Here is a 26,665-nt window from a genome sequence, read left to right as displayed (position 1 = left end):
GCCCTCAACAGGTGTTGATTAATTTTTTAAAACTTATTTCAGAAATTTTATTAGCTTTGTCTCCCTTTCAATACACAGAACCACAGGGTGTGGTAGTGTGCCGGTTTTGTCGTCAGGCCCTTTGGAAGATGTACAGCGTTATTTAGGAGAGAACCTCCAGTGTACAGTTAGCCTGAAAAGTTTTTGTTTCTCACTTACATTTGGGTGATCACTTGTTTAGCCAAAGCATCTCACCTTTTCAATACTGAGTCCTTTGTTGACAGGTAGCTGTTGCTCTAGTCTAAGGCTTCTCACTGTAATTGGCACTATGAGCAATTAGCTTTTTGACTCTGGAAACCTTGTTACCTGTAGGAAATTATCTTCCCACTTCATCTGACTTTCCTGCCAAAAATGATACTATTTCCTGTTATTGGATTGATTTCCATCCTGCAGGCTCTTTTTGCCAATTGCTTCATGGCTGTCAATTACTTTTTATAAAATGTTTTATACAATGCTTTTTATTTGGAAAAAAAAAAAAGCCTCTATAAAAAACTCCACAACATTATAGCAAAGTGGGAGGTAAATGTTTCCTCCCAGGCATACCCTTCTGGAGGCATGAGCCTCCAGAGAAAAATCCTGCAACAATATGTCATCCTTCCTGACTTTGAAAATAAAACCGAGGCCCTTTCTAATCAAAACTGCAAAGGACTGACCAGGTTAATTAATTCTGACAGAGCATCAAGGCAATCCAACAGGGAAAAGATAATCTTTCCATCAAATGGTGTTGGAACAGTTGGATAGCCATATGCTCCCCGGCCCCCCAAAAATGATCCTTCACCCTTAACTCAACCATATATAAAAAAATTAACTTATAATAGATTATAGACCTAAATGTAAAAGTCAAAACAATAAAACTTTTGAAAGAAAACAAAGAAGAAAATCTTAGAACCTTTGGGTTTGGCAAAGATTTCTTAAATAAAAACAATGAAAGGAAAAATTTAATAAACTAATTTCATCAAAATCAAAACTCTGCTCTTCAAAAGATACAGTTATGAAAATGAAAAGATTAAATTACAGACTGGGAGTAAATATCTGTAAAACATATATCTGACAAAGAACTTGTATCTTGAATATATAAAAAACTCACAACTTAATAGGAAGACAAACTTAGAAATGGGCAAAAGATTTTTAACATGTACATCATCAAAGAAGATATAAGGGGCTTCCCTGGTGGTGCAGTGGTTAAGAATCCGCCTGCCAATGCAGGGGACACAGGTTCGAGCCCTGGCCCGGGAAGATCCCACATGCCGTGCAGCAACGAGGCCCGTGAGCCACAACTACTAAGCCTGTGCTCTAGAGCCCATGAGCCATAACTACTGAGCCCGCATGCCACAACTACTGGATCCAGCGCGCCTAGTGCCCATGCTCCACAACAAGAGAAGCCACCGAAACAACAAAGAGTAGCCTCCGCTCGCCGCAACTAGAGAATGCCCACGCACAGCAACGAAGACCCAACACAGCCAAAAATAAATAAATAAAATAAATAAATTTTTAAAAAAGAAGATATAAGGATGGCAAATACACACAAAAGAAGATGTTCAGCATAATTTGTAATTATGGAAATGCAAATTAAAACCATAATGGGATACCACTATACACCCACAAGAGTGGCTAAAATTAAAAGACTGACCATATGCAGTGCTGATGAGGATCTGGAGCAACTAGAACCCCCATACAGTACTGGTAGGAATATAAAGTGGTACACAACTTTGGGAAACAGCTGTAAACATACACCAGCCGTTCCACTCCTATTTACGCAAGAGAAATGAAAGCATAAGTCCACACAAAACCTGTACATGCGTGTTTATAGCAGCTTTATTTGTAATAGCTAAAAACTAGAAACATCCCAAATATCCATCAATAAGTGAATGGGTGAATGAATTGCAGTATGTTCACACAGTGGACCACTACTCAGAAATAAAAAGAAACAAACTATTCATGCATGCGACAACATGGGTGAATCTCAAAATAATTATGCAAAGTGAACGAAGCCAGTAAAAAAAAAGAGGCATACTGTATGACTCCACTTCCAAAAAAAAATCTAGACAATACAAACTACAGTGATAGAAAGCAGATCAGTGGCTGCCTGGGACTGGGAGAGTGACAGATTACCAAGAGGTTTGAGGAAACTTTTGAGGTGATGGCTATGTTCATTATTTGAATTTCATGATGATTTCACAGGTGTACAGTGGATATGTCAAAACTCTTATTGTACACTTTATATGTATTTTATTGTATGTCAGTTATACCTCAATAAAGCTGTAAAAAGAAAAACAAAAAACTTACAGAAAAAAGTCCTCTTCTTCATCTGAATCATCTTCCAAAAGATTTCTCTGTCAAAAAAAGAAAAAGACTTGAGTTTTTAGATTCCAAGGGGCTTACAAACTGTCAAGGGCAGAGTAATGAAACAAGTTCTATCCTGGTGAAATTTCTTAACTCCAAGCTTCCAGACACAGGGAAGAGTAATTACAGGTGCTTCACTGGAAGCTAAAAGGTATGGAACCGCAATGCAGACTTTCTAAGAAAATGCTTATAAGCCCGGAATCCTTTGACTGACCACAAGGTAGAGAGGTCACCGAAGCTGGCATGGGAGTGAGGGAAGCAGGCAATCAGGGAGGGGCAAGTCCTTCCTCCTCCCCCTGCCTTCCAGTCTCTCTCTATCAGCAGAACCTAAGAAGCAGCTGGGGGCAAAGGAGAAATGTAGCTGCAGAGTCCAACTCTAGCATCGGAGAGAAGAGTATAGAAGGTAGGTTTGGAGCTGAAAGACAAGGGTTTATGAACTGGCACAGTCCACCTAACAGCTACTCAGCCTACGAATAGCCCTCTACACATATTTGAACTTCCAAACAAAAACAACTTTATACTTTTACCTTGTAAGATACAACTGTTTTTCTTAAAATGAGGAATGTCTCACCTTCTCCCCAAAAGGGGAAGATATAAAGTTCCAAAAGGAGGCTGAAGAAGAGCAAAAACCAGACCTTTTCAGCATGCAAGAACTCCAAGAGTACACAACTTGTAGGCCGAATAACGGCTCCCCATAGATGTCGACATCCTAATCCCCGAAACCTGTGAATATGTTTCCTTGAATGGTAAAAGGAAGTTTGCAGAAATTATTAAATCAAGGATCTTGAGGTGGGAAGATCAATATAGTGGGCCCAAAGTCATCACAAGAGTACTTAAAAAAGAGAGAGGCAGAAGTGTGTGTGTGTGTGTGTGTGTGTGTGTGTGTGTGTGTGTGAGAGAGAGAGAGAGAGAGAGAGAGAGAGAGAGAGAGAGAGAGAGAGAGAGAGAGAGGTTGGAAGATGTCACCCTGCTGGATTTAAAGATATAGGAAGGGGCATGAGCAAGGAGGTCAGGCAACCTCTAAAAGTTGGGAAAGGCAAGGAAAGAGGCTTCTTCCCTATAGCCTCCAGAAGGAACAAGGCCCTGCCAGTGCCTTGATTTTAGCCCAGCAAGATCCATTTTGGACTTCTGGTCACCAGAACTATAAGATAATAAATTTGTGTTGCTTTAAGTTTGTGGTAATTTGTTAAAGCAGGAAGCAAATACAACACCCATTTACCTTTTCTGAAGAAACTACTCAAGGAATTACACCAGCTAAAAAGAAAATTAAATCAGAATAAAGATCTTAAGATGGAGATTGATATACTCAGTACATCTAATAAAATGTGTGGTCAAATCTAAATGGAAGATGATTGTGAACTATAACTTACAGCTATGGAAAGAGAAAAATGCATAACATAAAGAAAAATTCTAAGAGAATCTAACACTCTTCTCACCAAGCCCACCAGCAGGAAGTGGAGAGTAAAGTGAGGGAGTTAGAAGCAAAGTAACACGCTCATCTTGGTGGGGAGAGGAGTGGAGAAGTGGGAGGAGCCTGGAAGTGGGAGGAGCCTGGAATGAAAAAGTAGTGTGGAGGGGCATCGTTTTGGGCATGTTGAGAGAGAACACAGATTTAAACATTATTGTTAACATATAAAGTTAATTAAAAAGAGAGAGGGAAAGAGGAAGAAAGGGAGGAAATTTTTAACTGCCTAGTGGTCCTGGGGGCAGGGAAAAAGTGAGGAAAAATAATCAATCTAGCTAAAGAAGTTAGGGAAAAGAGGGAAAACGTAAGAAATACAATGGATATCATTATCTCTATATATAATAATAAATAATACACAAAGAGTAAGAAAATGAAAAGAGGATGTGTTCAATATTCATTTAACAAACATGTTTGAGCATCTTCTATGTACTAGGCACTGTTCTAAGTACCAAGCATCAGCTTTGGACAAGACAGACAAGGTCTGAGCTCTTACAGAAAAACACCTGACGGTGATGAACGTTATGCAGAGAATTAAAACAGTGATGGGATAAAAAGTGACAGGGTGACTAAGTAAGATTAGGCTGTCAAGGAAAATCATTCTTAAAAGGTGAAATTTAGGCTGAGATCCAAACAATAACAAAGAGCCAACCAAAGATCAGGGTGAAGAGCATTTACTGCCAGCAGAGGGACTAGCAAGTGCAGAAAAAGTCCAAATATATCAGTTACCTTAATAAATGTGAATGGTTTGAATGCTCCTCCTAAAAGTAAAAACTATACATGATTAGAGTTCAAAAAAATTGCAGCCAATATCTGTTTATAAGAAATTTACCTAAGATAAATGTTAAATAAAGGATAAAAAAAAAAAGAGAGATGAAAGATATATCAGCACATTCTAACAAAAAGAATGTTAGAGTTAGCGAAAGTAATATAAAGAGATTATTTTAGGACAAGCATTAAACAATCAAATAAGATTTTACAATGACAAAATGCACAATCCACCAAGATTTAACAGCAATGAATGTTTATATGTAACAATATAGTTTCAAAACACATAAAGCAAAAGCTGCTCAAATTATAAGAAGAAATGGATACATTCAAAAATCATAGGAAAGCTTTAACATATCCTTCAGAGATGGAGAAACCAGGAAGACAAAAAAATAAATAATCTAGAACCGTGTACTCAGCAAATATTATTTTCAAATATCCAAGAAATGAATAAGCAATAAAAGAATTTTAATAAATAGCCCAAACTAGAAATTACAGAGGTCACATTCTCTGGGCATAATGCAATGGAAATTAAAACAAATAAAAGGAAATTTTAAAACACTCTTCTGTTAAAATGTTAAAAGGTAAATGCAAACTTAACAAACTATTTAGAAATGAATGACACTGGGAACATTACAAAACAAAATCTGTAGAGTATGGTCACAGCAGTACTTAAAGGAAAATGTGACCTTAAATCCATTTATTTATGAAATTACAAAGACTGAAAACATATAAAATAAGTATTTAACTATTAAGATGAGTAAATTTCTCCTAAGTCACAAACAACCCCAGAATCTCTAAAAAAAAAAAAAAAATTCATGAATTTGATTACATAAAAATTTAAAACATAAAGAACATACAACATCATACACAAGGTTAAATGGCAAGTAACAGGCTGGGAAAGAAATCTGCAACATACTTTCAGACTAAAGGGTCTGGTATATACAGAGACTAAAGGGTCTCTCTTATATAAAGATCGCTGACAAACTAGTAAGAAAAAGACACATTATAGAAAAATCATCAAAGGAGAGAAATAGACAATTCCTAACAGAAAAAGAAATGGCCAATGACCACATGAAAACATGTTCACAGTCAATAATATTCAGGAAGATACATTACTTCCTTCAACAAATATTTCTAGCTAATAAGTAACAATCATTACATTTACAATACAGTTTATTTGCCTTAGAGGATGATGATACTAAAGTGTGTTTATTATAGTTGCCCAATGAGAAACACAATGAAAACAAATGTCTTTATACTTATTCACTGAACTAACACAAGAGCTAGGGATACATTATCAAAAAAGGGTAATGAGATACAATGAGATGTCATTTCACACCCACTACACAGATAACAAGTGTTGGTGACGAGAAATTGGTGGTGAGGAGAAATGTGGAGAAATTAGAACTCTCATACACAGCTGGACAGGAATGTAAAAATCGTGCAGCCACTCTGGAAAACAGTTTGGCAATTCTTCAAAAGGTTGGACATAGAGTTACTATAATACCCAGTAATTCTACTCCTAGGTACTTACCCAAGAGAAATGAAAACATATGTAATGAAATGAAATGAAAATAAAAACTTGTATGTGAATATTCATAGCAGTGGTATTCATAATATCCAAAAAGTGTAAATAATCCTAAATGTCTATCAACTGATGAATGAATAAAGAAAGTGTAGTATAGTCATATAATGGAATACTATTCAGCAATAAAAAAGAATGAAGTACTGATATATACTACAATATGGATGAACTTTGAAAACATTATGCTAAGAAGCCATTTACAAAAGACAACATAGTGTATGCTTCCATTTATATAAAATGTCCAGAATAGACAAACCTATAGATTTGTGGTTGCCTAGGGCTGAAGGGATGAGGAGAACAGGGGATGATTGCTAAAAAGTACAGAGTTTCTTCTTGGAATGATGAAAGTGTCCTAAAATTGATTGTGGTGATGGTTGCACAATTCGGTACTAAATACTAGTTACTAAAATCCACTGAATTGTACACTTTTAATGAGTGAATTGTATGGCATGTGAATTATATCTCAATAAAGCTGTTATCAAAAAAGTGTTATAGGAAAGAGGAACACAATTTTTTAAAGTTTTATAAAAGTAATTTATAAATTCTTAGAACCAATCAGTTATCAAATTTCATGATCTGATAAACATTCAAAAGGAGGACTCTATTTAAACAGCCAATTTCTTTTTTCAATTCTGCTATCTAATATCCTATTTTTACAATAAATTGCAGTAGTATTCAACCAACAATGTATAAAGAAAGTGCCATAGTTATGGTCTTAGAAGTAGAACTGATTGAAACTGTATATTTTATATTTTTGAGTAAATAAAGCTTATTTTAAAAAGTTTACTAGCAGTTAGTCTATTGGTGGATTGTATCCCCCGTCACGCAAAACAAAAACAGACACTGCATAAAGAGTCAGAATAAAGGGATGACAAATGATTCCTGTACTGTATTTCAAGATACTTCTAAATCATAAGATGTTGGACAGAGGTTCTAAGGTTGTGTGAAAAAGGAGCATGTAAAATGCAGTCAAACAGACTATCTGCTGCTTAAGGGCAGAGACCATGCCCTCTAGTTTTTAGCACAATGCCTAGCACATAGTAGGTAGTCAATAAACATCTGTTGCATGAATCAGAAAATAAAGGAATGGCAAGAAGATAGGAAGTGAGGGAGGGCTTTAGGTTGCTGGATGAAAAAGAATAGCTCTAATTCCTTCCCTCAATAAATACTTATTGATTACTTATTCTAAAAGTAGCCTATCTACAATATTCATATCAATGCTTTCTTCCAAAATGCTGCATAATTTCTATATTTATACAATCCTGCACAGAATGTTCTGAAATAAACTAAAAATTGAACATTATATAAAAGCTGCTCTGGACTCTGTGGCAACTGTAGGACCAGAATCCTTTATCTGCAATTCCAAAATCTAAAAAGTTCTGAAAACCAAGAGATTTTATAAGCTTTGGAGTCAAAACTCATTTGGAGGAAAATCTTACCTGAATTGATGTTAGCTAATTTATATACTTAATTACAATAATCAGACATTCCACTGAGAAATATTAATATGTTTGGAGGTGCTGCTCTAGACCCCCAAAAGGCTCTTGTATAATGTGCACTAACTAGCTTTGTAAAATCTGAAAAATTCTGAGGAACTCCAACCACATTTGGCTCCATAGTCCTAAATAAGATATTGTGTATTTGTACAAAATTCCCTTTGAAAGACTAGAAAGAAGCTGGGAACATAATTTGGTCAACAATGGAAATAGAATTTGGTTGAGTCCCAATCTAAGTAACATATATTTTTTAATGTTTACTATGAAGAAAACAAATAGGACTCGAATATAGCCATAAATATTAGATTATTCTAAAACAAATTATTTACAAAGGAAAGAAAAGATATTTTGAATCTTTCTTTTTTAAAGATTAAGATTCTGAACTTACCCTTTCACTTTTCACAGAACCAGTGACATCATCATCATTTAGGTGGCGCTTAAACTTGGGAGGCATCTCTTTTAATGAAGAAGTACTCTTCTACTTCTCAGCAGAATAAGTCTTCACCACCTTAAAGAGAAAATAAATTTCATCAGATTTGAGACTTTGGGGTATAAGCTAAAGTACTGAAAACAGCGTACAAGGCCCTATATGGTGGGGCCCCTCCACTTCTCTGACTTCAACAGCTCCGTCTCACCTGCTCCACTCCAGTGACCCTGGCCTCCATGCTAGGCCTCAATACACAACAATTATTAAAAAGAGAAAATGGAGGTAACTTTTAGAGAACACGTGGGGGAAATTAGCAAAAATATTTTTATAAAATCAAAGAGCAGCTTGTATAGGAGAGGGGGAAAATTAGGAGGTTGTCCCCTTGCAAATGAGACATCAAGTGCCTAAAGATTTTAACTTGGAGTCAGAAGACGGCAGAACACTTCGAATTTTCTCACTTTTAGGGAGTTGCTTAAACAATGATTCTGTTTCCTCATCTGTAAAATAGTGATTTCTAGGCTTCTGCATGGAGTTGGGATGGTCAAATCAGATTAATACATACATGCAAAAACATTCTGTCAATTACAACGCCCTGTTCTAATGCATAACACTAGGTGCTCCAAGAAAAGGGGTAAGTTTGGAAAGTACTGGGTTAAACAAAGCCAGGTTTTTTGGTTTTGTTTTTTTTGTTTGCTACAGAACGTCTCACAGTCTTTTATGTACTAATTTGCATTATGATTTTCCAGGAAAATGCTTGAATATGCAATATATTCAAAATTTTCTTGAGAAAAAGCTGACATGCAAATACGAGTTTTCAGTATCTTGGACTAGAAGATGGATGAAAAATAAGAATAGCTAAAGTGTACTGAATGTTTTACTATGTGTCAGGCACTATGCTCGGCGACTTACACACATTTTCTTTTACTCTTTACAACACTCCTTCGAAGTAAGCACAAAGAAACTAAGAGAAAACTAAGGCTTGGTAAAAGATAAGTAACTAATAGTGTGAGTCACTCTACTGATTGAAATATCAGAAACATAGGCCTAAATTATTAATGGCTGTGCATGATCAATTTTAATATTTATCCAATTAGTTGTCTATCAGGTTATACAGTTCTGTTCTAGAAAGACCACTTCCCTGTAACAACCCAGCAGTCCTCTTTCCCTTTCCACAAGAAGAACCTCTAAGATTTTTAAGTATAATTAGACATTTGTTGGTTAATATCATACACTTAAAAAAGAATAAACAAGCCCAGAGTCCAGTTTCATAAACAAAATAAAGTAAAATTTTAAGTTGACTTCCCATCAAAACAAATTGATACACTTTTCTTTGATAAGAAATAATTTTCCAAAACAGAAACTTAACCACTTGTAACAAAAACCAAATACTTGCTACCTAAGTAACAGCTCTAGAGCTCTTCAATCTACAATATTTCTGTCACGTATATCTGGCATCTGACCCATTTTATTCCTCATACTTTGATTTCAGAATAATTCATTCATGCAGAAATGTTACAGAATGCATGGAGAAAAGGATGACAAAGGAAGCAACCGAAGAACTAGAGCTTTTAATTATACCTGTATTTTATTTATATTTTAAACCCTACAAAGGGGCTGCTTCAATATCCAAAAGCAAGTAACAGGGCGACTTACATAACATCTTTAGGAAATATACAGTAAAGCTACAAGTTTAATGATGAGCAAACCCAAATTCAGGTCCCATAATCCAAGAATCAGCTTCATGAAGGCAAGAAATCACTGTCTGACAAACATAAAAGCCATCAGCAAAGCAGCAGGCAGATTAATTAACTGTGCTTCATCAAGCACAGGGTAAATGATGATATTTGCACCAAATGACTAGTGGAAATAAACAACGCTCAGAAATTAGATTTATACATATTCTACTTAAGAGTTCTCCTGTACAAAACACATATGAATTCAGGTGTTTGGGTCTAGGTATATATGTAAATAAGAGAGCCTTCATGATGTAATTCAACATCACCAATACATTTTTAAAATGTCACATCACCATACGCTTCTTATGCCATCATACGTTTACAATTTCATGTATGTATTTTTTGAAGAGGCAATACGTTCTGTATTCAATGGCTTTACAAGTAATAAACTTCTAACCTGTTGTTTAGCAAATGTTGGCTTCTTTTTTGCTTTATGCAAACAACAAGCACACCAAACCCCCTAGTATTTCATTTCACAAAAAGCTTGCATCTGGGCAGAGGCTTCCCTTTTCCCAGCCTGCGTTCCCTTTCTGACTCCTCTTCCTCATCTCTCATCAGCAGTCTTGGTTGGTGCAGTTTCACGGAAATAAGTGACTTGGATGGACACAGCCTGAAGATGTTATTCACAAAACCTGTCAAAGTGTAATGATTCACCTCACCTTCCGGTCATTATAAACACAGCGGGGTTGGTGCTCTCTCTCCCAAGCCTTTTAATGGTGAAACAAATCCATCCCTCCAGCAAGCAGCTCCGCTCACCGCCCCCCCGCCACTCCCACCCCATCTGTCGCACCAGGCCACGTCCCCCGACATCTCCTAACTCTAGTCCTTTCTGCCCCAAGATCCCCACTCGCAGTCCGGGCTACCTCCCACTCTTCTCCAATCTTCCCCAGCCCCGCCACTGTTCTCTTCCCATTTCCCCAGAGCAGCCTACAATTCCCATTCTTCTCCCCCTTAACCGCTCCCCATCGCACACCCCAGTCCTGGTCGCCCTTCCTCAGGGAACCCCCGGTCCGACCGAAGCCTTTTCCCACTCTGGGCTCCCTCCACTACCCCCGAGGCCGGTCCCCCTGCCCGACGCGGACGTTGGGGGCGGCGGGGCAGGGACTTCGTCTCCGTTTCCTTCCTCCGCACATCAGCCCTTCCCGTCGGGAACAGGCGGGCGGCCGTACCTGAGTCTCCCGGGGAGCTCCGGGCAGCTCTCCGGGGCGGGCAGCACTGGGCGGGCGGAGGAAGGAGTGGGAAGCGGAGGAAGAAAGCGGGGAGGGGGGAAGACAGTGGGCGCGGACCCGGCGTCTACCGCTCCGCCGCAGCTGCACCCCCGCTCATCGAGCCGATCGGCGCTCCGCAGCCTGGCGCCAGGCGGAGGGAGCGGGTCCAGGTCGCGGAGATCGTCGAGGGAGTCGATCCCCCCCTCCGCTCTCTACCTAGAGGCCCTAGCGGACGCGAACTTTGGATCTCCGGGATGATTTTGTGCTTTAAGGGAGGAACAACAGCCGCGGGCTCCCGAGGTCCCAAGCCGAGGTCGGAAGTTCAGGGGAGGTGGAGGAAGCCCTGAGAAGTCACGCAGGGTGGGGCGCCTTAGGGCTTGCTGGGGTTGATGAGGCCTTAATAAGGTAGTGCTTTGTGCCTGGTCTATCCCCCGGCCTAAGGAAGCCTAGCAGAAAAACGAGGATGGCTCGAAGCCTGACGACCGGCTTCGGCTCTTCTTGGGCCTTTCCTGAAGTAAGGAGATGTGTGTGATCCCTTGTTTATAGCATCAGAGTTAGACTTGGAGAGAGATCTTCAGGGTTACTAATCCAGTCTCTTTATTTTAGACATCAGGAATCTCTCGTCCAAAGAGATTTACTTGACGTTGCAAAGCTAGTTGGACAGGTTTGGGACGAGGACTCAGTGTTCTTTCCCTTGTATGCTGTAGAGTTCTAACCTAAAATAACTGGGTCCAGACACCAGGCCGACACCAGAGCCTTCAGGTTTCAGGCGGGAATTCACTCTTGCACGTCCATTCCACTGTTCTCTTGACGCCGCCTATCTCCCCTCCCCCCAAGTTAGTAGCATATTTAAGCCTGCAGTGGCTGGGCATAGTAATCCAAAACAGTTCCAGTTTGTTTTTGCTTTCTCTTGTTTGTCTTATTTATCCATTCCTCCCACACACGCCCCAGCTGGATTGTTTTATCATTTTTTTTCCTATCAATTTTTCTGCTACACGTCATTTTTACTAAATATCTTTGGGTCCTTTGTTTAATACAGTGTTTTGATTTAGTGCATATTTAAGCCAAACAAACACTAATTGAAAGATACCTTGGCTAGGGCAATGACTCTCAAGTTAATTACGTAGAGTTGAACCACCTGGAAAGCTTTAGAAACGGATGCCCCGCCCTACTCTGAGATTCTGATTTAATTGGCCTGGGATGTTGAGAAACAGTAAGCCGTAGGTTGTCAATTGAAGCTTCTGAAAGCCTGATGTTAGACTCGCTCATCATCTGTGAGTCCACTACTCGGATCCAGGCTGACTTGGACTGAAATAGTCCACCTGGAAGGGAAGTTGCTTATAGTATGTTTCTCTGCTTGGGCATGATGATGAGACTACCCATCCACAGATAACCCAGAAGTTTTTTGGTTTTTGTTTTCCTGTCCACAGTTGACTTTATATCCGCATATCTGCTTGCTATGGGTGCTTCCCTGCATTGGTGCCTTAGCCAGTTAGAGCTTTAGCCAGTTACAGCCTCTGCCCTTCTTACAGAACAACTTAAGGCAATATGATTATTGACCTGTACTGGCATGTCATTGCATAGCTTGTATGAATAAACCATTCTTTTTGGGTTTTTTAACCATAGTTCTTTAGTTCTGCCAAATATTTTGGTATAATTGGTTTGGGGAGGTCTAATGCAAGCCCCACCCTTTAATCACCTGAACAAAGTCTCTTTGACTATCCCCAACATTTCTGAAAGCTTAGAAAATGTCCTTTTACAGTTAATATGAATCAGATATACCAGTTATCCTGAAAGAATATAAATAGCACTGGACTTAAAGTCAGAATGGGGTTCCAGTCTCACCAATTTGAATTATTTGATTTTCTCCTACCCTATTTTCTCTTTTTTTTTTTTTTTTTTATTTGTTTATTTATTTATTTTTGGCTGTGTTGGGTCTTCGTTTCTATGCAAGGGCTTTCTCTAGTTGCGGCAAGCGGGGGCCACTCTTCATCGCGGTGCGCGGGCCTCTCACTATCGCGGTCTCTCTTGTTGCGGAGCACGGGCTCCAGACGCGCAGGCTCAGTAGTTGTGGCTCACGGGCCTAGTTGCTCCGCGGCATGTGGGATCTTCCCAGACCAGGGCTCAAACCCGTGTCCCCTGCATTGGCAGGCAGATTCTCAACCACTGCGCCACCAGGGAAACCCCCTATTTTCTCTTTATTAAGCTCCAATTATTCAGCTGTTGGTCCTCTAATTTTCTTATTTCTCGTTCAATTTTAGACCTTCACCCTTAGTGGGGCCTAATATCCTCCTCGCCAGAGATCCTTTGTTCTTTCTTTTCCGAGATCCTTTCTTCAAGGACTAAATCTCTGGACTTCTTCTGGGATGCAGAAGGGAATCTGAGCATCTGATTGATTCTTAAATAGGCTTTCTATTATTCCTTCTGTTTTTAGCCCACACCATGCTCAGAGTTATCTGGTGCTTTCAATTCCCTTATGTGGGGTTTAGCTGTGTGAATTAGGTTGCTTCATGACCTGCTTAGGATTCCTGTTTCTCAAGTTGGCTAAGATAATTGCCACTAATTCATATACTTTGCAGGTTTCAATATTTTGTTGCTATTATCTTCTCTCCCATGAGGCAGAAAAAAAATACAAATCAGTTATAAGCCTGTGAACAATTGTTCAGCATCAGTCAAAATGTAAATCAAAATAAACAATGAAATGCCATTTTTAATCTGTCAATGACTGGGAAGGAAGGAGTTAAGCAGCAGATCTACAATCAGTTCTCTCCCTTTAGAGGGAAATACTCCTAGGAGAGCAGGCAAGCATGCAAATCTTAAAAGTATGGTAATAACAGACTTCCTGGCTACAAACTAGTATTTACTAGCAGGAGAGTTTGTATCTATGGAATTCCTTTAGCAAGATGTCCTTGGGCTGGGATTGATTATAGAGACCAATTGTTGATCAGTTAATTTAAAAAGTCAGTTAAAGCAATAGGTCATAAAAATGGCAGATATACTTTAACTTTTTAATTTTTAACTCAAATGTGTAATTATACATTCACTCACTAATCTTTGAATTAGGGCCAAGACCTTTTATCTGAGCATGAATCTGTTTGTTGGAGCACCTCATTGTCTTTATTATAAATTACTTTGTTTAAATTTTCTTTTTCTTCAAAGCAGAGCAAGAACTTAAAGACACATTTGAAGCAATTTGAGTGCCAAGTCAATCTAGATTTTGTACAATTTTTTCCAAAGTTTTACAGATTTTTCTTACCCATATCTAGTTCTATAGTAATTTATTTGTTGTTCACCTTCATCAATTTAGTTTTCATGGAAACAACTTTTTATTGGTATTTCATTGGTTTGAATATTTAAATTCCATAAGTATAAGAGGCATAAATATTTTAGGTTACAAATACAAATTGACTCTTTTTTTTTTTTTTAATTTTATTTATTTATTTATTTTTGGCTGCGTTGGGTCTTCGTTTCTGTGCGAGGGCTTTCTCCAGTTGCGGCAAGTGGGGGCCACTCTTCATCGCGGTGCACGGGCCTCTCACTATCGTGGCCTCTCTTGTTGCGGAGCACAGGCTCCAGACACGCAGGCTCAGCAATTGTGGCTCACGGGCCCAGTTGCTCCGCGGCATGTGGGATCCTCCCAGACCAGGGCTCGAACCCGTGTCCCCTGCATTGGCAGGCAGATTCTCAACCACTGCGCCACCAAAGGAAGCCCCAAATTGACTCTTGATAAGCATACAGCTCAACTGTTTTGGTGAGGAAGTACACAGGTGTTATCGTATAGCTAACCTGTTAGCCTCTAACCTGTTAGTGCTCAGAGGGCCTTGGTGTTATGTAAATATAGTTAGCTTGTTTTACTTTTGATTTTGAAAGAATCTCAAACTTACCAAAGAATAAATACAAAGAACTCTTGCAAACACTTTATTCAGATTCACTGGTTAACGTTTTCTGATGCCCCGCTCCACTCCTAATTGAATTTCATGGCTCACAGTGTGAATAATACTGAAAGAGTTCAGCCCAGTCTCTCTCTCCTAGTAGATGAAGGAACAGAGGGCCAGAGAGTATACTCACTTAACTCAAGGGGGTTGTTAACATTTCACTTCATTTGCTTTATTCTCTCCCCGCCTAATTATTTAAAAGTTACATACATCATGCGTCCTTACCCCTAAATACTTCAGTGGCTTTTCCTAAGAACAAGAATATTCTCTTCATAACTATGATTCAATTTTCAAATTCAGAAAATTTAACATTGTTACAATACTATTTTCTAATAAAGCTTCCATATTCAAAGTTTGCCAATAGTGCCAGTTGTGTCCTTTGTGGCAACAGTGAGTACAGTTCACAGAGAGGATGTACAGTAATGAGTAACAGAGCAGGTGGGTTAAGTGGAGTCTGGTTTTTAAAGATAGACTACTGTAGTTTAATTTTTGTTAAAAAATATGTAATAAAATGTCCCCTATGCTTTCCTCATGGAATATTAGATCTAACATTATAAGATGGACTCATAGTGATGCTTTGTTCCTCTCCTAACTTCTTGTTTATTGATGTGACATGTTATAAGCATTTTATCTCGGAGAAGTTGCCTCCCACAAAGATGGCAACGACAGAGACCTGTGTAGTAATATGCTCTAATTGTATAATAAATTTATTTGCTACTTCTCTGAAAGTTAAACATGGCTACCACTTATTAAATGCCCATTTTGTTAAACACTGTGTTCAGTGATTAGCAGATGTTATTTCAGCACAACAACCCTCTGATAACAAGTATCATTTTTCTCATTTTATCAATGTGGAAACCAAGGTTTTGAGATGAATTATGTAGTTTGTCCAAGGTAAGAGTATGGTAAAATTGGGCACATCAGTAAATATTGCAGAACTATAAGTTTAAATTAAGATGAGATAAATATTTTATTGAAATGGGCTGCATGCCTTGCCCTTAAAATAGAAATTAGACAATTTATTCTTAAAGCATGGTAAAGGTGGAATCTATCAGGCTTAATGTCTTGTGATGATCTTATATGACTAAGGAGGCTTTAGTCTGTTGAAGGTCAAACATAACTTTAATTTCTTGCTGAAGATAGTAATATTAATCTTGGGTGTTATGTCAAAGTGAATAAATTGGTCCATCAGCTATGTGACAAGTATTCTATTAAAGTCTGGGGATATAAAGATGGTAAACAGTGTTTTCTGTCCTCCAAGAACTCACATTCTTACATAGAAACACAAGACTAAGCAACTATTGAAAATTGAGTAAAGTTAATTATAGATTCAAGTGAACAATGGAATATATACTTATATATACACACACATATATGGATATCTTAGCAAACAGAATTGCCTAAGGTGAACTGTAATATCAAAACTGAATTACTTGTAGGAGTTTAACAGTAAATTAAAACCACAAATGGAATCAAGTAGACATGCTGATACACCTCAGGACAAGCAAGAGGAGGAATCCATTACTATTCCCAGGTACGAAGAGGCAAGAGGAGGGTCAACAGAACAAAGCAAGAGCCACAGTTGTAGGAGAGGGCCTATCTGGCAGGAGCCATGGTCCTAGATAGAGGAATCTTAGCCATTGCTAAGACAGCTCTGACCTATTCTCCTCCTACTTCTCTTGCCAACTAAGTGAACCCCATGGAAAGACAAAAGGAAGGTGATAAAGTCTGCCCTTTCCCTTAAATGCACTTTTCTTTGGGGAAAGTGTTTTAGCATTCCCAGAGCATGGGAATCCTCAACTTCAACTATTATCTCTATGAAGAAGAATCCAAAGAAGAGTGTATATAAGGAAAAAAAGCAGAATTTAGGAGAATGTCTGTGTTTAGGCGTGAGAGGATGAGGAGCAGTCAATAAGAAGTGGTCAGAGCAGTACACAGAAAAACAGTAGAGACAGGACAGTGTAAAAGAAGAAGGAGGAATGGTCATTAGCAGCAAAAACTTCAGAGAAATTGGGGGTGGGGAGGGAGGGGGAGGGGGAGGGGTGGGGGGAATGAAGGCTAGAAAAAGCCATCAGATTTGTTGACTCACAGACCACTGTTGATCTTCAGGAAGTGTTTCAGTAACATTGTGGAAGTGGAAGCCATATTGTAAGAGTTGATTTTTAAGGGAAATGCAGATTATATATTCCTCTTTCAAGAAATTCAGTTGTAAAGAGAAGTTGCAACTCAAAGCAGCAATAATAGGGTTAAGGTACCATCAGAAATAACCATGCTATATTTAAGAATGGGGAATAAGGAGCCAGTGTGAGAATGAGATTGAAAATGCAAATCAAAAAAAGAAAAAACGCCAACGGACATTGGAATGATATCTCTGAAGAGGTGGGGGATCAGGGTTGGAGAGTAGCAGAGGGGAGTTCTGGGCAAGATGGAGAGAGAATACCTTCTTGGAGGCAAGGGGGAAAGAAGTGACTCATGATGAAGATATAGAGATTTTGAAATGGAAAAGAGAGAAGTTAAGGAAACGCATAGACTCAAAATGATCAGTAAAAGGCAAGCAAGGTCTTATGTGAAGGGTCAAGAAAGCAGTGTTGGAGTTGGAAGCTTAAAGAAAATGGAGACGGTTTGGAATAGCTGCTTTAACAATGGTGAAATGGTGAACAAAAGGAAGTTCTCAGCAGCTGTGAAGATCCAGGCTAGAATCGCGATTTTGACTGCTCCTTTCAATCAAGGACTCTATCTTAGATTCCTTCTTATCCTCCGTGGTACCTTGCACAGAGCAAGCACACAATAAATATTTATTGATGATTCTAATTTTTAAAGTTTGCTTTTGAATGAGAAGAAAAGACAAGAGAAAAAAGAAAATAAGGGAAGTGAAAGCATGAGAGAATGTTTTATATTGCCAGTGCGTGGGAATCCTAGAAGCACTTTGCCTGCTTACTGACCTTCACAAAGTCACTTACTTTCAATAGTACTGGTTTCATTTCCCAGGCAGCAAAAGAATGAGTAATCTCTGCCTCCTTATTGTCTTCCAAGAATATCACAAGCTCTTAGTAAAATAATATTTACATATTCTTTTGTTCACCTTATAAACAAGATAATATACAATTTCTCCATTTTTAAAGATTTCCTGCTCTTTTCTCCGTACTGTTTTATTATTATTAAAAGTTGGCTAGCGAGAGTTTGGCCTATTGCCGTTGATTTTCTTTTGGCATTTCAAGAAAATAGAAGTGAGAAAAAAGAGTATGAAAAATGAAAATTTGTGACTTACAAAAATAAAATGAAGAAATGAAAGGACACAGAGGCAATTTGATTACAAGTCTTATTAGTCAATATCACTGTCTTTAAGTAAATAAATGTTTATGTTGGGATTCCATAGTCATTTCACCTTATCAGTTTACCTGAAGTGCACTTTAATTCCATAATCTGGACTTCCCTGGTGGCACAGTGGTTAAGAATCTGCCTGCCAATGCAGGGGACACGGGTTCAAGCCCTGGTCTGGGAAGATCCCACATGCCGCGGAGCAACTAAGCCCGCGTGCCACAACTACTAAGCCTGGGCTCTAGAGCCTGCGAGCCACAACTACTGAAGCCCGCGTGCCTAGAGCCCGTGCTCCACAACAAGAGAAGTCACTGCAATGAGAGGCACGCGCACTGCAACAAAGAGTAGCCCCTGCTCTCTGCAACTAGAGAAAGCCAGCGTGCAGCAATGAAGACCCAGTGCAGCCAAAAAAATTTTTTTTAAACATCTTTATTGAAGTATAATTGCCTTACAATGGTGTGTTAGCTTCTGCTTTATAACAAAGTGAATCAGTTATACATATACAATATGTTCCCATTTCTCTTCCCTCTTGCATCTCCCTCCCTCCCACCCTCCCCATCCCACCCCTCTAGGTGGTCACAAAGCACCGAGCTGATCTCCCTGTGCTATGCGGCTGCTTCCCACTAGTTATCTATTTTACATTTGGTAGTGTATATATGTCCATGACACTCTCTTACCCTGTCACATCTCACCCCACCCCCTCCCCATATCCTCAAGTCCATTCTCTAGTAGGTCTGTGTCTTTATTCCCGTCTTGCCACTAGGTTCTTCATGGCCTTTTTTTTTTTTCCTTAGATTCCGTATATATGTGTTAGCATACTGTATTTGTTTTTCTCTTTCTTACTTACGTCACTCTGTATGACAGACTCTAACTCCATCCACCTCATTACAAATACCTCCATTCCATTTCTTTCAAAAATAAATTTTTTAAGAATTTCATAATCTATTTCTAGGAGGCACTCTCTCTTTGTATTTTACTCATAAAGTGTAAACAAGCAAAATGCTTTAATTTTAAAAAAACGTTAACTGGAAAACACCTTTCTAAGTCATCCATAGCTTGCTATATCATATTCAGTTTTTCCCTATGTTGTAGTAGATCACGTCTCTTTTAATAATTAATAATAGAACAGTTTTCCTTCTGGCTCTGGTTATGTTGTTATTTTGAGTTTATTAAGCATCCAACTCTCCCCCACTTTAAAAGAAAAACAATTATTTAACCAGAAAACTTCATAGCATCTTTTCTGTGACTCTAAATACATCATGTTAGCTTACATTACAGTGAATGCCTCAATGTCCGGCAGGTCCAGGTCTGAAACATGGCATATGAGATTAACTGTGGGAAATCTATCTGGCCTCAAGCTCAATGACAATCATCCCTACGGAATAATTTTAAGAAAAGTTTTTGGCAATCACCGTGCTGCCTTTCTCCCTCAGTCCTTTATAGATAAATAACAAGTTTTGCAACTATTTTCTAAAATGTCGTGGTAGTAAATTTAATAATGGACCTGTGCTTAGAATTATTTTGAGAGAATTCTTGAGGAAATTTTCGTGACCAAAGAACTCATCATTATGTTTTGAAACTTGTTTACTGCAACACAGTTCTGAGAGTATACTCTTGAAGAAAAATGTGTGTTTACATTTTAAAACTTTTTCTTTTTTTTTAAAATGTGTACGCAAATCCTTTGAGTCTACACTAGATCTCAGGGTTCCGGCACTGACGCAGGGCTCCAGAGATGCGACTGAGTCACATCCCGAACCAGTGTCAGAATCTATGTGCACAGACATATTTCCCTACCTGCTCTTGATTTCCAGGCTACTCTTGATTTCAGTTATTGTATTTTTTGGTTCCAGAATTTCCGTTAAAAATAGATTCTAATTCTCTGGGGAAATTCTCTATCTTTTTATCATATTTTAAAAGTATTTTAATCAAAGTCCTTGTCTGCTAATCTAATACCCAAATTACTGGTCTCTATTATCTATTTTTTTCTTGGATTTTGGTGATATGACTCTTATCTCTTGGTATACCTAATCGTTTTTGATATTCATTCGATATTGACGATTGAATATAAAATAACCAAGTATTAAAAATTGAGTAGAGGGACTTCCCTGGCCATCCAGTGGTTAGGACTGTGCTTTCACTGCCAAGGGTGTGGGTTCAATCCCTGATGGGAGAACTAAGATCCCACAAGCTGCACGGTGTAGCCAAAAAAAGGAAAAGAAAAAAAAATTGAGTATAAAATATTGAGTATAAGAAAGAACATCTATGTGATGTTATCCCTCTCCAAAGTGAAATCACTTTCATCTCTGCTGGATAGATAAAGATGCTAAGCAGAAAGCTTCTGATAAACAGTGATTTTCTCATCCTAACCTCCCACCCCAAGTAGCTTCAGAATTCAGCAAAATTTTGTGGGGAAATCATCAGTGTCGCTCAGTTATTCACCCTTCCCTTCTCCCTGAAATCCTGGCTCTCCGAGATTTCAGCTTTGTCTCTTCAGTCCTGTGAGAACCCAAAATGTAAGTGCTTTGTTTGTTTTGTCCCCCAACAATGACCCTTGACCCAGGCGAAGCCCAGATGCTCAGCATCTTGCCTTGTACCCAGAATCTATAAGCACCTCCAACTGGCAAAGGAAAAAGCTCACCATTTTGCAGTTCCTCCTCTGGAATCTTGGCCCCTCTAGTCTTGTTGCTCCAACAGCTCTTGGATTGCTTTATAGAGATGCTTTTGGTACTTATCTGGCTTTTCCATTTATTCCTAGAGGGAGAATTGGTGTGGCTCAATTTACTCCATCAGACCTGAAAGTAGAACTATATTCAAGCTACTCTTAAACTACTATAAAGAGATAGGCTCACTTGCCATGACTACACAAGAAAATGGGAGGGCGGGGTTTCTGAAAGGGAGAGTTTCTTAAGTCCTCCCACATATAAGCAGGTAGGTAGAGTGCATTACTTATTATAGGCTCAGGCTGGGAGATGAGCCAGAGTGAGAAGATCCTGGTTTCTTCAGGCAATGAAGGCACATTCAATCAGCATTGTTTATTCAGAAATACTTGGGTCAGCTCCCCTTTGGCCACATATTACAGAGTTGGTAGAAAGAAAAGTAGGGTCTCCTTTTACTTTATATTTCTCTTTATATATAGGCTGTATCTAAACCTTTTTATGCATGATATATACACATTTATCATTCCTATTTTCCTTTATTACAGCAGTGAATTATTTATTTTTCACTTTTAATCTTTGTTTTTTAAGCAAAGAAATGATCACATCCTCTGTTCACACTCATTTCAAAGCCTATAACACAATCCATAAAGTTGGTCTCAGAGTCACAGCCACACTTCACTGACATCGCAAATCACAAGGGCTCCATTATCATAGTTCCCTGCTTTAGGTTCTATGGTCACAAGTGGCATATGAGCAATTATTTAGAAGGAATGAAATTATGTCCTCAAAATACCTTGAATAGATACATTTCAAACTTTCTTCAGAGGATGAAAAGTAAGTGAAATAATAAATCTTTCCCTAACAACGTTTTTTAAAAATGTAGTCAAGTTTTCTCTGTGGACTAAGCCGGCCTCTCTGGTTTATCTTTTACATAATTATAGATATAAGGCAGCACCAAAAGTACAGGAAAAATTCTCGTGACCATGAAGCATCCTTCATGGCCCTCCTATTAAGTGACAGGCACTGTGCATACACATTATGTACCAAGAACCTTGGCAATCTAGTGAAATCTAGGAACCTCTTATTAAAATAATATCTCTAAATGCATCAAAATACAATATACAGAATTACAAAGGAAGGAAATTTATAATGCTATAAAATATTTTAAAAGAAAATTTGTGATACACTAAGATATATGCTTCTTTATTAACTCATTAAATAAAATCTAGTGTCAGGCCTAACATCTACCATGATTTTGAATTAGTAATGAGCATAAACAATATTTCAGGATATCTATGGTTGTAATGTGATATGAAAATCTTAGTGATTCCTATCATTAGAACTGCTGAGGGTTTTGGGGGGATCTATTTATAGTTGAAGAAAATGCTAATATCTGTTAGAGATTACTGAAAATAAAGATGTAATTTCTTTCCCATCCAAGTTCACAGACCCTCTGAATTCTATCCATGGTCTTCAAGGGTCCCCTGATTTAAGTATTTCATCCTCTTCGCCAAAGAGTGGATGGCCCCAAGGATACTGGGAGGTTTCTTTCTTTTTTTTTTTTATTTATTTTTTGGCTGCTTTGGGTCTTCGTTGCTGCGCGCAGGCTTCCTCTAGTTGCAGTGAGCGGGGGCTACTCTTCGTTGTGGTGCGTGGGCTTCTCATTGCGGTGGCTCCTCTTGTTGCAGAGCATGGGCTCTAGGCGTGCAGGCTTCAGTAGTTGTGGCTTGCGGGCTCTAGAGCGCAGGCTCAGTAGTTGTGGCGCATGGGCTTAGTTGCTCCGCAGCATGTGGGATCTTCCCGTACCAGGGCTCGAACCCGTGTCCTCTGCATTGGCAGGCGGATTCTTAACCACTGCGCCACCAGGGAAGCCCTGGGAGGTTTCTGAGCAAAGAACAAATAACTGTTTCTCACCTATATATCCTGACATGGAAGTTTGCTCTTCCGGATTAGAATATTTTTGCTTATTAACACGCTCATAGCTTTGCCTTGCCCAAAGTCCTTGCACCATTCCTGAAAACCTTGGAGTTGGATTGAATTTTAAAGGTCATCTGGTACAATCAAAATGTCCTGCCCTAAAAATAAATGTTGAGTTCTTATTATGTATCAGGTCCTGTGCCATATATGTTACTGCACCTGATTCTCACAGCAACCCCATGGGGCAGATGTTATTAGTTCTAGTTTACATAGACTCATTTGTTTATTAAGAAAAAAGTATATTGAACATCTATTGTTTATCTGTTACTAAACTAGGTGTGTGATTTAAATACAGACACAGTTGCTGTCCTCAGACTATCATATAGCAGGAAAGAAAGGCAGAAATAAATTACATAATTACATAAGTGTTTTGTTAAAAGAACAAACAAGTGGCTGAGAATGAGATTCAAGGGGAACCTATTTCAAAAGATAGGGTTGTCAAGGGAGATCTCTCTGAGTAGGTAACATTTAAGTTGAAACTAGACGTATGAGAGAAACCAGTCATGCAAAAAGCAAGAGAAAGAGTATTCCAGGCCGAGAGAATAGCAGGAGCAAAGGTTGTTAGGCAGGAAAGTTTGGCTTTTTTTTTTTTTTTTTAAATTTTGGCTGCGCCATGCATCATGCAGGATCTTATTTCCCCAACCAGGGATCATACCCATACCCCCTGCAGTGGAAGCAAGGAATCTTATCCACTGGACTGCCAGGGAAGTCCCAAGTTTGGCATTTTTAAAAACAATTTTTAAATTGTGGTAGAAAATATATAACTTAAAATTTATCATCTTAACCATTTTAAGGTGCGTAGTTCTGTAGTGTTAACTACATTCGCATTACTGTGCAACAGATCTCTAGAACTTTTTCATGTTGTAAAACTCAAACTCTGTACCCATCGAACAACTCCCCTGTTTCCATTCTCCCAAACCTCTGGCAGTGACAACTCGACTTTATTTCTGTGCATTTGACTACTTCAGATACCTTATATGAGTGGAATCATACAGCATTTGTCTTTTTGTGACTGGCTTATTTCACGTAGCACAATATCCTCAAGGTTCATCCATGTTGTAGCGCATGTTAGAATGTCTTTTTTAAAAAGGCTGATATTCTATCGTGTATGTATACACCACATTTTCTTTATCCATTCATCCGCCGATGGATATTTGGTTTCCTCCACCTCCTCGCTATTGTGAATAGTGCTGCTATGAACATGAGTGTGCAAACCTTTTGGAGATATTGCTTTCAGTTCTTTGGGATATACACCCAGAAGTGGAATAGCTGGATCATATGGTAATTCTATCTTTAATTTTTTTCAAGGAACCTCCATACTGTTCTCCATAGTGGCTGCACCAATTTACATTCCCACCAACAGTGCACGAGGGTTCTAAAGTCTCCACATCCTCAGTAACACCTGTGAGGGCCCAGGCTGCCCAAGCCCTGCTGAAGAGGCACACACTGCACAGATACATGAGGCAAAGTTCAGGGTGACCAGGGATCTAGAACAGGGCAAGGGTCTAGAGATACCAGGTCATGGAAGCGGCATATGCCTAATCCCAAATCCTAATTTACCCGATGGGGAATATTCTCCCTGAAGACAGAGCTCGAGGTGACTTGACAGCCTTGTAAAGGAAGGAGGGCTGGGCTGACTGGCTAGAGTATCATCCAATAAGAGACACCTGGGAGTCCTGGTTGCTAGAGAGGCTCAGAACCCACAAGGCACCAAGTCCAAATGGGGACTGACTGTCGCCAGTTTAAAGCTGCCACGTCATAACGATTTTCAGGGGTTGGGCTCCTTCCACACTGGAGGCTATGCAGGTAGTGGGGACTGGCCAGAGAGAGCACCACAGACCTGGAAGGCCCTGCGGGCCCAAGGCCAGTTGGCTGAGTGCGTACTGGGCATGCTTGGGCCACCCAGGTCAGGGTAGCCGTGTTACCATGGCTGTTAGCCTTGAGCTCTAACCCTCCCCCTTCCTTGAGGTAACTAAGCTATGGAGCAGTGGTATCCTTGTCTTACAGAAAACCACCAGAAGAGAAAAACAAGAGCCTGCCAGAAGTGGTTAGAACCAGCTAGGCCCAAGATGGCAGAAAACCTGACCTGCAGAAGACCTTGAGCCTCATTATAATACATTAGCATGCTAAATAACACACCCATCAGCTCCACGACAGTTGCCATGGCAACTGCCAGAAGAGCCCATACAAGGACTGAAAAGGGGCGTTGTCCCAATTCGGAGCATACCCCACGCTTGTTCTCAGATAAGTCATGAATATTCCTCCCTCTCTTTACTCTATTCCCTTCCTTTTACCTTGATGCTCCTATATATGTGGTATCTCAACCCAAGTTGGGTTAAGAAGTTGATTTGTGAACTAGGTTCCCGCCTCTCCATTCTCGGGCCACTGAATAAAGTTGTGCTGTTTCAGTCACGCCATAGGTTTTGTTATTGGCCGTGCAAATCCGAATGGAAAAAGAACCTTCAAGGCAGGGGGCTTTGGCTGGGCTAGGGCCCAGGTGGAGCTCCATACGACCAGTTCGGTAACATCCAGGAATCTGGAACAAGGCAGGTGTCAGGAGAGGCAGGTCACAGGAGTAGAGTCTTGAGGGTACAAGTCATCTGCCTAATTCCAAGCCCTAAGCTACACAAATATGCATATCCCCCAAGGTAGAGCTAGAGGAATCTGGTCTTACCAGGGCGTGGTTGGGCAGGCTAGCCAGAGTATCCGACGATAAGACACCCTTGGGAACTATGATTTCTGGAGAAGCCCAGGACCCTGTCAGGCAGCACATCCAAATGAGGACTGACTGTCACCAGTTTAAAGCTGCCACCTCAGAACGATTTTCAGGTGGTGGGCTCCCTTTACCCTGGGTGTTATGCATGTGGTTGAGAACTGGCCTGAGTTTTACAGGTCTGGAGGGCCCTGGCTGCCCAAGGCCAGCTGGAAGTGTACATGCTGGGCATCATCATTCAGCAAGATCAGCTTGGCCAGGAGCCTGGAACAGGGCAAGTGACAGGAGAGGCCAGGATATTAACCTCTTATCAGACATATGACTTGCAAATACTCACTCCCATCCCACAGGTTGCCTTTTCATTCTGTTTATTGTTTCCTTTGATGCACAGAAGTTTGATGTAGTCAAACTGATGTATATATTTGCTTTTTTTTTCTTCTTCTGGCTGCGTTGGGTCTTCATTGCTGTGTGCGGGCTTTCTCTAGTTGTGGCGAGGGGGGCTACTCTTTGTTGCGGTGTGCGGGCTTCTCATTACGGTGGCCTCTCTTGTTGCGGAGCACAGGCTCTAGGTGCCTGGGCTTGCAGGCTCAGTAGTTGTGGCTCGTGGGCTCTAGAGCGCAGGCTCAGTAGTTGTGGTGCACGGGCTTAGTTGCTCTGCGGCATGTGGGATCTTGCCAGACCAGGGCTAGAACCTGTGTCCCCTGCATTGACGGGCAGATTCTTAGCCACTGCGCCACCAGGGAAGTCCTATATTTGCTTTTGTTGCCTGTGTTTGTGGTGTCATATCCAAGAAGTCATTGTCAAATCCAATGTCTTGAAGCTTTCTTCCAATGTTTTACTCCAGGAGCTTAATAGTATTAGGTCTTAACTCAAAATGGATTAAAGACGTAAACTTTATTTTTGTATTGATATATGGTGAGGATAGGGGTCCGATTTCATTCTTTTGCATATGGATATCCAGTTTTCCCAATACCAAGGAGTTTGGTATTTTTGAGGAT

The 26,665-nt window shown here is 39.6% G+C and overlaps 1 long non-coding RNA gene across 1 annotated transcript; it reads right to left on the bottom strand.

Annotated features, from left to right (window-relative positions):
* Positions 1-12: 12 nt before the first annotated feature.
* LOC309649464 lies at positions 13-11,568 on the bottom strand. The gene is made up of 4 exons (XR_014257117.1): positions 11,029-11,568; positions 10,257-10,491; positions 8,085-8,204; positions 13-2,372 (listed from the first exon to the last, which is right to left on the bottom strand). It is a non-coding gene; the product is annotated as an uncharacterized lncRNA (long non-coding RNA).
* Positions 11,569-26,665: the final 15,097 nt, after the last annotated feature.

This window comes from Balaenoptera physalus, assembly GCF_965194825.1.
Source record: "Balaenoptera physalus genome assembly, chromosome: 1".
Taxonomy (NCBI): domain Eukaryota; kingdom Metazoa; phylum Chordata; class Mammalia; order Artiodactyla; family Balaenopteridae; genus Balaenoptera; species Balaenoptera physalus.
This window is presented reverse-complemented; position numbering and strand designations above follow the sequence as displayed.